This window comes from Alligator sinensis, unplaced genomic scaffold, assembly GCF_000455745.1.
Source record: "Alligator sinensis unplaced genomic scaffold, ASM45574v1 scaffold1097_1, whole genome shotgun sequence".
Lineage (NCBI taxonomy): Eukaryota > Metazoa > Chordata > Crocodylia > Alligatoridae > Alligator > Alligator sinensis.
Genome location: NW_005841950.1, coordinates 2,005,843 through 2,018,350, shown reverse-complemented (window position 1 = coordinate 2,018,350; position 12,508 = coordinate 2,005,843). Strand labels below are relative to the sequence as shown.

Sequence of the window (12,508 nt, the reverse complement as noted above, 5' to 3'; positions counted from 1 at the left end):
TGCTGGGGCTTCCTGCCCAGCTGCTGTGCAAACAAAGGGGGCAACCAGGGAACTCAGAAGGGGGAGTCTCCTTGCCCAGTAGCTGCTTTTGGCTGGGGCCCTTCCCAGGGTCTGTATGACACATGGACAACTGAGCTCTGGCTGAGGAAACAGTCGGTCTGTGCTGGAGACAAAGCCCGGACTCCCAGGCATCCCAGAGGTGGAGGTCCTGGGGTGCTGGGAGCCAGGACACCTGGCTTCTATGTCCAGCTCGGAAGTATTCTATGTCCAGCTATGTCCAGCTGGACAGGATCCCCATCCCTGTGTGTGTTGCAGCCGGGGTAACAGGGAGATACACAGGAAGGGGCTGGACAAGCAGGGAACAGCAGTGGCTGGCGGGAGGAGGCAGCAGAGGAAAAGACAGGCTCAGAAACTGCATAGCCTGTGAGTTTGAATTGTTAGTGATTACGGCTGTTAGAAGAACCCACTTCAGCTACTGCTTTTTTTTAAGGAAAAATTTTCATGATCCAAGCCAAATCAGCTAAATTAATTCCAAATCCATGAGTCATTCAAGAACCAGATGTGGCCCTGCTACCGGCAAACATCCTCCACCCCTGCCTGGGGCTTCAGATGCTTCCAAATCCTTTGGCGGGCGTCCTACGTGCAGGCCCAAGCCCAGAGACTTGGGGTTTGGATGCCCCCGCGTTTCACTTGCCCTCAGCCGTATGGCCTCAGGAGCAAGCTAAGGAGGAGTCTCCCATTTCCATAAAGTTAGCATGTAGCTGAGATCTTCCCACTGGAAGTGAAAGGGGGAGGCTAACTATGCATTATCTCAGTCTGGGTACTACCCCCTGCCAAGGAAGTGGTTTTCCCCTGCAACTAGGAAAACCACCTTAGTGGTCATGGTATTTCCCCTGCCAGGTTCCTTCATAGTGACACAGGAGTCCAGGCTAAGCAGCTGCTGCTCCCCCAGCAGAGTCTGTGCTAGGAGAGACATTCACTAAAGCCCCTCTGTACTCAGCCCATGGACAACTTTCTCCAGTGGCTGGAACCAGCCCTGCAGGGAAGCCCCCTCCCCTCCACTGACATCATCTCCTGAACTACAGACTCCAGGGGATGGAGAGAGACCTCAGGGAAAGCACTGGGGAGGGCAGGACAGGGACTCCCATCACACATGGCCCTTCCCCCCCAGACTCAGTTCTTACTGCCTCTGGGGACCTGTGCCCTTGTTGTGATCACATCTGCAGGAGGGATCAATGCTCCCTTTTCTATTCCCTCAGCTTCTGCTGGTATCGGCTCCAAGGTGAAACCTGGGATACAGCTGGGGAAATGAGGGATGATGAGGAAAAGCCATTCCAGAGGGATCATGATCCAACCCCAGTGGCAGTTCCTATCTCTGTGTAAGGTGGAGGAGGTGTCTAGTGAAACGAGACACCCTCTGGCTCAGTTTGCTACTTGGTTGTCCCCATGCATGGAGGTGATCTGGGGATGCAGAATGACCCCAGCTGCAGCTGCTGCCCTCTCACTGGGTCCTGGGACCTGCTCCCTGATGCACCTGGGGCTGGAGGGGGCAGATCAGAGAGGTGGGAGGGGCAGCGTGTGTGGCCTGGAAGGGAGTGGGAGTCCAGTTTGAGTCTCTGAACACCCACAAATGCACCTGCTTTTTTAACATGCTGTCATCTTAGCCTTAAGACTAAGTAACAGAAAGCAGTGAGGTGGAGGAGGAGAATCCACTCCCTTTTTGCATTAACAGTTTTTCAGGTGTTGGAGCTGGAGCAGGGTGGAATTTTTCTTATTCAAGTCAAATCAGCCAAAGGAATTCCAAATCCATGAGTCATTCAAGAACCAGATGTGGCCCTGCTACCAGCAAACATCCTCCACCTCTGCCTGGGGCTTCAGATGCTTCCAAATTCTTTGGCGGGCATCTTATGTGCAGGCCCAAGCTCAGAGGCTTGGGGTTCAGATGCCCCCGAGTTTCGCTTGCCCTCAGCAGTATGGCTGCAGGCGCATGCCGAATTCATAAGTGTTCTGTGACAGGACTGGAGATTCCTGGTGAGTCTGTGTGTATTGTAGACTGGCTGAGCTTGTTCCTACACAAGCCCTTCAAAAGCGTGGCCAGTCAAGGTAATGTACAGGAATTTCCACAACGCTCCCCTTAGCTACAGCTGAGACTGTGGACAAGCAGGTTTATTATTATTTTCATGCACAAGGCCTCTGCATGCTTCTTCAAGTGAAATTTTGTGTCAAGCTTTGGTACTGTGTGCCTGATTGTATCTGCCTGGCTCCCTGGTGTTTTTGGTGTATTCATAGCATCCAGTGTGTGCTCTAGTTTGCAGTGTTTCTAAACTAAAACGCCCAAGATATGCAATTTAATTGTAGAAGCATCTCAGAATCCACCTACTCTGTTAGTAAATTCTAGTGATACTTAGTGATTCACACTAAATGCTGTTACTGATTATTGATTATATCCTGTGTGTGAATTACACAGTAGTTTCCCATAATTAAAGTGTAATTCCATCACTAATTAGAAGCAGCTGTTACTTAGTTTTTAATGAGAAGACATGACTGTGGATGGTTGAATATTGTAACAGATCACTGACCCACATAAGACAGATTGTCTTATCTTTCCTAAGAAACACAACTAATATGAAGCAGGGAGCAAATTCTGTGGGTGCTCTTTCAAGGAGGGAGGCCAGATAAACAGCAACAGAGGGTTAAGAAGTAGCTCAATTGATTTTGTTACACTTGACATTTCTCTGCAGTGGCACATTTCCATCTTCATAAATGCCCAGTTCAGAGTCACAGGGGGCATGTCTATATATGCATGTACTGTGCAGTAACTTACTGTGCAATAAATTACTGCACAGTAAGCACTTTTTGCACCAGCATCTACACATGCAGGTGTTCCAGTGCAGAAATGCTGTGTGTGGACTGACATGGGAGTAAAGTTTGTCCTAAATCAGTCCACACACACAGGGTTACTGTGTAGTAAGATGTCTACAAGCACGTTACTGCACAGTAACTAACTGGGTGTAAATTTGCTATCTGCACCATGCAGGTAGCAAATTTTACACCCAAGTTGGTGTAAGTCACCATAGTTACTGCATGGTACAGGTGCACACATGTAGATCTGCGCTCATACTGAGCACTAATTTTAAGTTACTGCTCAGTAACCTACATTACTGTGCAGTAATTGTGCATGTGTAGATGCACCCAGGGAGGTGGAAGTGGATTGTAGAAGGGAGATTGCTGTGAGGTGCCTCTGATGTAGGGATCAAGGAAAGACAGCAGTCTTTGGGCATGTCTACACATTCATTAATGCACAGTAGTTACTGTGCATTTAGTTTAGTACTTGCTTAATGAAGTACTAACTCAATGCACAGTATATACAGTTACCCTAGGCTGGGACCACCTGTGGCACTGCAGGACCAGGTTCCTGCAGGAAGGTCACCATAGCCCTGGCAGGGTGGGAAGAGGGGGGCAGGTCACCCAGGACTGGAGCCCAAGTGAGCAGGGAGATTCTGATGATGAAAACAGAGTGGGTGGCTGTATGCAGATATGGTAGGGGAGGGGTAGGGCACAAGGCAGTGTGGGAACAGGTTGCTAAGTGCTGCTGTGGGGGACATGGCATGGGGTGAAGTGCATAGAGGATGTGGAGATTGGGGGTCTGGGCTGTGGGGAGGGAGCAGGCAGCAATGGCAGGGTTGCATGCACTCACCTGCAACTCTGCATGGGTTGGCATGGGGGCCACTGTGGCTCAGCCATGCCAAAGTATATTTACCTGGCAGGGGAAATACTATTATCAGTGGCTTAAAAAAAAAAGTTTTTCTAGGGTGAGAGCCTTTTATTATGGTTTGTTTTTCTAATACAATATTTAAAATTAAAAAAAAAAAAGTTTTTCTAGGATGACACTTGTCTTTTGTGCTCTGGTTATGCTGACTCCTATGGTTTCCCCGAATGTGGGAAACTCAACTGCATAATTTGTGGTAGTGGGGGACTGCATTTGTGCTTCCCTTTGGTGTTGTGGTCCAAAAAACAGATTGGAAAGAGATGTTGGGGAGGGAGAGTTTTTGAACAGCTCTAGAAACAGTGACTGAGTTTTGCAGTTAATCCCACATTGTCTTGCAAGTTATAAATTGTGTAGTTTTTTCTGCTGCGCACTTCATTTTCATTGCTGTGCATCTTTAATGTGGCAGAGCCACACAACTACTTTATCACTGTGAGGTGCTCATCTTAGGTGCACAGCTGTGCTGCACATGTCAGCAGCCTGGTGGTACATCACCACACTCCCATATTCATGGTTTGACAACCACCGATAGATCCTTCCCAATCATTGTGTGTGTATGTTGGGGGGGTTGCAAAATTATTTATTTCTATACATATAAAATATCTCTAACAACCTGTCATGTAGCCACTGTGGTTCATTTGACACACCAAAAACACACTTTAACAGTTAAACTATTTTAGTTCTGTTACAAAGTTCACATCATCACCCTTCCAGCACTTTTACACATTGTCCTCATATTCATCATTGTCATTGTTTCCATCTTCACCATTGTCCTCCTCATTGTTCTCTTCAGAGGGTTTGCCTCTGCAAAGTCTGCCAGTCCCCTCTTCCATATGAGGTCCACCATCTCTTTCCTGTTATCCACTTCTGTCTTCCTGTAGTACCAGTACATTTCATTCAGCCCCATTTTAATACAGTTCTCAACTGTGGGGTTTGAGTACCTGTTTGTGAGCAGGTTCCTGGCTTTCCACAGGGCATACCTGAAGCAGGAGATAAACTGGTTGATATGGGCTGTAGGGGCCCCTTGCTTATTTGGTCAAGTGCCTGTAGAGGTCCGCTTCTCTGGTCAGGGTTCTGATACCTGTCACCACCAGAAGGAGTGCGTGGACTTTCTTCCATACCTCTCTGGCTTATGGGCAGTCCAGGAAGAGGTGGTCGATTGTTTCCACCTGCTAGCAGCAGAATTGCCTTGAGCATCTGGATGGACCTTTCTGCCCTGCACTGTTTCTCTTGGCCACCAGGGCCAGCTGAGGTGGCAGGGGCAAGGTCAGACCTGAAGCAGCAGGGGGTAGCGGGGTCAGACCCAAAGCGGTGTGGGGTGGGAAGCAGGGTTGGACCTGAAGCAAGGGGCAGGGAGTGAGGTCGGACCCAAAATGGGAGGGAGGTGGGGGAGCGGGGCTGGACCCAAAGCGGGGGTGGGGGGTAGAGCAGGGCCAAATGAGAAGCAGCAGGGAGGGATTGGAGCAGGCCTGGCCCCAGGTGGTTGGGGGGCTGGAGTGGGGCTGGACAAGGGGGGGTGGGAAACAACAGAGCCGCGCATCCGGCTCTGCGCCCCCACTTCCCATCGTTCTTGATGGGCAATTTGCTAGTAATATGTCAAATAAGCACAACTGGGCCTCTTCTTCACTTAGGGCCCTAGGAGTATGCCTAGTTTGCCTATGCATTAATCCGGCCTGGGTTGCAGCTGAGGTTCTGGGGCATCCTGGGCTTACCTACCACACTCTCATAGCTCAAAGTCCCAAACCAGGAGAGCAGGTGCAGCCAGGGCATCAGGAGAATCAGCACCAGCAGGGCACGGTGGCTCAGGCACCCCTCTGCCTTCACAAACAGCTCATCGTACATCACTCAAGGCATACGAAGCAGCAGGATGCTTGGGATGCAGTGGCAGCCAGGTCAGGGGGCTGGCCCTAGGGCACCTTCCCAGAAAGTCCTCCAGTAGAGAGGGCACAGACACGGCCAGCACCTTGCTCCAGTTGTCCGGGAACCCCATGCACCATGAGCCCAGACACTGTGGGCTGGATGGCAGCACAGCACAGTGGGTGGCCTGCAGAGAGAGAAGAGGGGAAATGGGATCTGGAGCCAGGGCAGCAGGTGCTGCCAGCAGCCTGGCCAGTCCTGCCCTGGGAAGGGGGCAGGGTATGCAGGATGCCTGTGGCTAGCACTCAGTGGCCCACTGGCCCCAGGGGAGCAAGTGGGGATGGGGTGCTTGGGTGTCAGCTGCCTAGGTCTGGGCCTGCCTGGCCAGCTTACCATGGTTCCTGGGCACCCAGGCATGGCCAACCTCTGATCTGAGGCCAGGCATTGCAGGGCCCCTGGTGCAGAGCATCTTATCTCTGAAATGTTGTAAACTCTCACAAAAGGTCTCCATCTCTTTCCTCTGCAGGGCCAACATCTGAACGTGGGGGAGAGCCCACCAGCCCCAGCAGGGATGCTGCCTCAGTGTTGCCATCACCCACTGCTGAAGCCCTCTGCATGCACCACCTGCGCCAGCAGTGCACACAAGTTCAGACCCTCCTGGTCCAGCAAATGGTGGTGGTGACCAAGGAGTGGGAGGTGCAGAAGCAGGCATAGGAGGCACAGGAGCAGGTGTGGGAGGAGCAGGAGCTGGCCTGGCAGCAGGAAGGCATTGTCCAGGAGACCACCTGAAAGGATGCATGGGCCCAGGCCCAACTGAAGTACATGGATGGAGGCCCAGGAGTGGGACCATGTTGAGCTGCTCTGTCAGCAGGTGGGCCTCCAGACCCAGGCATTGGAGGCTGCAGATGCTGACAGCTGGGCCCTAAACACCCTCCTGAGTCTGGTGGCAGTGTACTTGCTCCTCACTACCCAGCCCCTGTCTGGGGCCCAGCAGGGCCCATGGGTTCCACCTGCTGCCCTGCAGCAGGGCCCCACCTGGCCCAAGGAGGAGGCAGTCCAGTGCCTTCTGGCTGCTGTAACTCCTGGCCAGGCCCCCACCCCGGGTCTCATGCCACCCACCTGGAACCAGCCCCACTGCTCATCCCAAGGCCATGCAGCCAATGAACCAGAGGGGCCAGGTGCAGGACCACAGAGGTATGCTGACCCTGGACTCTGACAAGCAGAGGGGGACCCAGACCTGCAGGCGGAATGGCCCAAGGCTGGGGGGCTGGGCACCTGCCCCTGGGCTCTGTCCCCTAGCCCCCCTACCCCACCCAATGGCCCCCTATTCTGGGACCAAAAGACTGAGACTGATGTAAATAGTTTGCACTTTAGAAAGCAGGTTTTTTATTGGTGATGAGTGGAGAGGATGGTAGAAGGGCACTGTGTGTTGGGGTGGGGGCTCTGTTTGTTGAGGGGGGAAGTATGGGGTGGGGGTTTGAGGGTAATAAGGTTTTTTTGTTTCACCCATGTGCATGTCCTGAGAGTGGTGCTGGAGGTAGGCAGGGGGTAGGAGGCATGTGGGCCAAGGCGCAGGCAGGCTGGAGCAGGGAGTGCAGGAGGAGGGGGTTGGCCAGGGTCTCCCTTCCACTAACAGGGGGCACGGCTGTCCTGGGGCCTGGGCAGGGGGTGCCTGCTGTGGTCAGCAGTGTTTTTGAGCAGTGGGCCAACAGCCCAACTCAGGTCTGAGGTGGGTCAGCACTTCAGACCTGGCCATTGTGGCTGCAGCTTTTCCCTGCAGCCCAGCCAGGGTGCAGGGGAACCCCCCTGGTATTGAAACATGAAACATCTCTTAAGCTCCCTGCTGCCAAAATGTTGCCAAAGCCCCCTGGCTCCTCAGTCAGTAGGTTGCTGATCCTTGGACTAAAGCAATGTGTTCTGGTCAGCTCTGGCTACACAGCAGAGACCCACATCACAGAGATCCTGCTCAGCACTGGCTGCTGGGAAAGACTCAGTCCCTGCTGGTGGCCCAAAGGAGCAAGAGCTGGAGCAAGAGCTCAGAGAGAGGTACCAATTGGAGCTGGTCAGCTCTGGGAGGAGACAGTCTGTGCTGTGTGCATCACTGTGAAGACACAAATGGCCTCAGGGCTGGGCTGGGCTGGGATGTGTTGCATTATCAAAGAAACTGAATTTTTAGTCTTATCTTTGTATCTAAGATCAAAACAAAGGTGGGTGCCTTCAGGGCATGCCAGTAAAAATGAAGACAAGGTTCTTTGGGTAGATGTGATATCTTTTATTAGACCAACTAAATAGTTAGAAAAATTGTTCTTTGCAAGCTTTCAGGCACAAACACTCTTCTTCAGGCATAAGGAGAGTGTGTTGGTGTTTGTGTGCTCTCCTGAGTAGAAGCCAACATGCAAAATGCAGGTCTGTGAATATGCAAAAGTGTGACAGTAAGGTTCAAAGGGAATGGGAGACAATAGGTGTGAGAAGGCAGTAAAAATGAAGTCAGTAACATGGTAGAACAAGACCTCACCCATCTCATAGCCCAGACCCCCCCTCCCCCCTCCCCCACTTTGGACTCACGGGAGGGTGGGAGGAAAGGTGCAAGCCATAGTATTGGTCTTTACTCTTTAAAAGTGTCCAGGGGCAGGTGTGAGCGTGACTTTTCCCTGCTGGCCAAAGATCCCCCCCACCCTCAGACAAACTTATCTCCTACATCAACCTCCCACTGGTACATTCTACACTTGAATCCTTCATGGCCCAGCACAATAAAGGTATCTAATCTCTCCAGATCTCCTGACACCTTGACTCTAGTTTTGGACATCTAGGGCCGTTATGTGTCTGCAAGGGGTATGTGTATAGGATGGAAAAGAGACAGCCAACTCCACCTGGAAGAGAGACACTTGACACAGGGTGTTCAAGGACCCCACGGGAGGGGAAGAGGACAGTGAGAATGATGAGGACAGAGACATAACTGGACCTGATGACAGCAAAGTGGTCAGCAACAGGATCAGCAGCAGTAGCAGTGACAGTGGCATTGACAGCAAAAAGGACAGGGATCGAACTGAGATTTTAAACCGTAAAAGGGTTTTTTTGGACCAAGAGACTACGATTGGGTTAGGGAAGGGTAATGGGTAGGTGTGCGGGGCCCTGGGGGAATGGGTACATTTATTGTAACTCGTGCACGGTTCTTCTTGTGTGATGAAAGGTTTGTGATGGAAGTTGTGTGTGTGTATTTGTGTGTATATATAAATTTTTCAACAAAAATTTGTCTAGGTGCTGGCTACTACTGTGCATGCCCAGCCCATGTGCAGGTACATAGTTGTTCAGGCACTCAGGGCTATATGTCCAGGAAGAGAATTCCTCTGAGTGCATAACTGCCAAAAATGCCACGTAGACAACAACAACAAAATGGCTATGTGGGTGACTAGGAAGGGCACAGAATGCCACCCTTACTCTTCTGGACCCCTTTCACTGCCCTTGCCAAGACCCTCCCCACAACACACATACATTCCCAGGGGACCAATGCCCTTGCACGCACTGGGGGCATGAAATTTCTTCTGCTTTTCAGACCCTGCCCTGCCAGCCTGCTGCAGGATTGGTTTCTTCCCCAGTGGGACTGGGATTCTGGTGCAGGTGGGCACAGAGGGCTTCTGGCTTCTAGAGTCTCATGTGATTGCTCTTTAGTGGATGAAGAACAGAGGAGGGTTATTCTGGCCAAGGGAGGCCTGGCAGCTTCTGGGAATGGAGAAGCTGTTTGGATCCCTACCAGCACTCTGCTCAGGACTGTCCCTTTTATATCAGCCTCTGACAAGTAAACATGGAATATCAGTTAATAGGAAGGCCCCTGCCACTCTCTGCCTGCTAGAAGAGATTAGTGGCTCTCTCTTTCTTCCCACAACTTCAAGTTCCTGGCTGCTCCGTGCAGGTTGGTAGTGGGAGTCTCATAAAAAGTCTCCATTTTTTGGAGCACTTTGCCTACAAAGAGTAGTGGAATTGGTGGCCAGAGCAGCAGGTGCAAAAGGGAAATTGTTGTCGTTTCAGGAATTGGTGACTTGTGGGGAGGTGCCTGGTGTTTCACTGAAAGACAGTGGTCTCTGCTGGACCCTGGACATGACAGTCTATGTGGGAGGGCAACCTTATTAATGCTGTCACCATGAGAAAAGCCTCATCAGATGTTCCTGCCTTCAAGCTCACCAGAGAATCCATGAGAAAAAAACCTGATAGACTCCCTGACAATAAGAAAAGCTTCAGTGAAGTTTCACCATGATGATGAACCCCTTAAGGAGCCCGTGTGAAGCAAAAAAAATCACTGTTCTTGACTACAGGTGGTTAAAGTCCTGTTGACACTACATTGAAAGTAATACTTTGAATTATTACTATGTGTTACTTTATTACACACTATATTTAAACACCAGAAAATGCTTCATTTAACATTAAAAACTTACCTGTGTTTGCTTAATTGAAATGCAAAATCAAAGCACATATTTAAATTGCTTTAACAGCATGTAGTACAGAAAGCCATTTATGTGCACATACAATATTCTTAAACAGGGAACACTTTGTTTAACATAAAAACACTTGTCTGTTGAACAGACATGCAACATCAAAACACACATTTACAATTTTGAAATAACAATGTTTAACATGTATTTAATGTTAAGCAAATTTGTTATGTTTGTTTGCTTAGTAGAAATGGGTCTGTTTAGTAGAAAGTTTGGTACATGAGCCAAAGCAATGAAAATATCATTTGTCACTTCAGGAATGCTATCTATATAGGGTTGGAGACCTGCAATTTCAGCCTATATGGGGTTAAATGACCTACTGACTGTGTGTGTGACACCATCTCAGGGATAGGAGCATAAACTTCATTACCCTGCTTTTCTTTGGCTCCTTTCTTAGATTCATTATCATCAGATCTATTGACCATTCTGACAATGTTCTTGAGGGCCAGTGTTTCAGATGTCACAAGTTTGCTATCAGCTTGGACAAACTCTTCAAATATGGCATTCTCATCAGCAATCATAGACCATGCTTCTGTGACTGGTGCCAGGGTCTGCATCAGTTGCTATCTCATGGGTTGTCAGGCTGAAATGTGCCTTGGGGAAACGGTTAACAATGGTACCAAGTGACAGCATTCCAGGTTGCATGTACAATTTGAATGGTGATTATACATCAGTGCCTCTGGATATCCTGCTCCATAGTGTGCAGGACATAACATGCAATTCTCTTCTGTTTGAATGCAATTATACCTTGATCACATGGCTGAAGCACACGTGCTCTCTCTCATGGACAAGAAAATAGCTTTTGTTGCTTTACTGGCAACAAAATCAGCCCCAGTGACTCCATATCATCTCTGCACTGTTCCTGCATCCTCTTTCCAGCTCCTCAATGTTTTGGGCTCCTGTGGATGGGCACACTCAGCTGGGAGGAAAGCTGTGGACTGGCAGTAAAATAGAGAAGACCCTGATCTGGGGAGGTGATGCCGGAGGTCTGAAGGGACTAGATACAGGCAGCATCTTCTGCAGCCCAGGCATCACTGCAAAAGAACTGCAGGGAGTGGAGGGGAGAGGTGGGCTATCACAGATAAGACTGCTCTGAAATTATTTTATTTTAAAAATCAAGGAAATTAATAACTTCCTCAAAGCTTCAGCTTTAAGGTTGTCCACTGCTACCCAGTGCCATTCCAGAATATGTGGATTTGCTGGACATAAATGTTTGGAAATGAGGAAATGTGGACTCAAAATATATTCTGCCCCTTTGAATGCCTGTTCCAGTACATCAGTGGCAGACATAACGGCTTTCTGTCCCTCCAGATGCTGCAGGGCACTTTGGAAATAGAAAACAAGGGCAGGGTTTGGCAAAGTTTTCTTTTTGCTAAGGCAAAACTCAGGTACGGCGCCATCCTAGCAAACAGGAGGTCCCAACCCTCAGGCTATGCTCCAGGAGTAGTATAGGTGATCCTGCTTCACAAAAAACAGCCCAGACCTTGCAGGTTCCTTCCTAGCTATTGCCTTTGCTTACCCATCACTGAGCCCTGGAAACCACGGTCTGTGTTATTCCTCTGTAAAAAGACCTCTTTGTGTGTCTCTGTAGACACAACGCACAAAACTCAGTGCTGACATGAAGTAGACTGGCCCCCTCTCCTCAACTTGCAGGGACAGCTCTGCACACCCACTCCAGCTAATCCCTGGAGCTTTCCACACTGTTTCACTGCACACAATTCATGGCAGCTAAAGGGTGCACAACTAAAGCCTGGATGTCAAAACTGCAGAACACAACACAACAAAAAACAAGGCACAGCCTCTGACACACTCCTTCTATCTACTACGTATGGCATTGCTGTTCATGGACCACTGTGGCTAGTGCCAAACCCAGGGGTAGGTCAAACACAATTAGAGACGGACATCATAAAAACTAGGGAATGGGGAAAAATATGAAAGGGAAGGCACCCTCCATCAGTAGCTCCCTCCATCTGGATGAAGAGCTCCAGTAGCAAATTATGATGACCATCCATTGGCATTTGTTACCGCTGGACCAGAGAGTAGTGAAAACCCTCACTAGCAACACAATCTGCCAGGGAAGCTCTGTGGTCTGTTTTGGATTCTTATGCCAAGAAAATGATGCACCTTCAACATCCATTTTTGCTAGTAGCAGCAAATCCTGATGGGAAGCAGTTTCTAATACTGTACCGTTAGCAGCAAAGGCTCTTTACTGACTCCTCCTAGAGCTCAAGGACGCAGGTCCATGGATCTGGAGCGGATTAGCCATCACTGGGGCTGGAGAATAGGGTGAAACTACCCCAGGTAGGTGTGTGTGTCCTGCAGCCTCCAGACTGATCCCCCTGCCTTGGCCCCTCTGCAAATACTCCTGCCAGGGTTGAGTTGGGGGGGGGGGGGGGGG

The 12,508-nt window shown here is 49.9% G+C and overlaps 1 pseudogene; it reads left to right on the top strand.

Moving 5' to 3' along the window:
- Positions 1 to 3,752: 3,752 nt before the first annotated feature.
- On the top strand, positions 3,753 to 3,997 carry LOC112549721 (annotated as a pseudogene).
- The last annotated feature ends 8,511 nt before the right edge of the window (positions 3,998 to 12,508 follow it).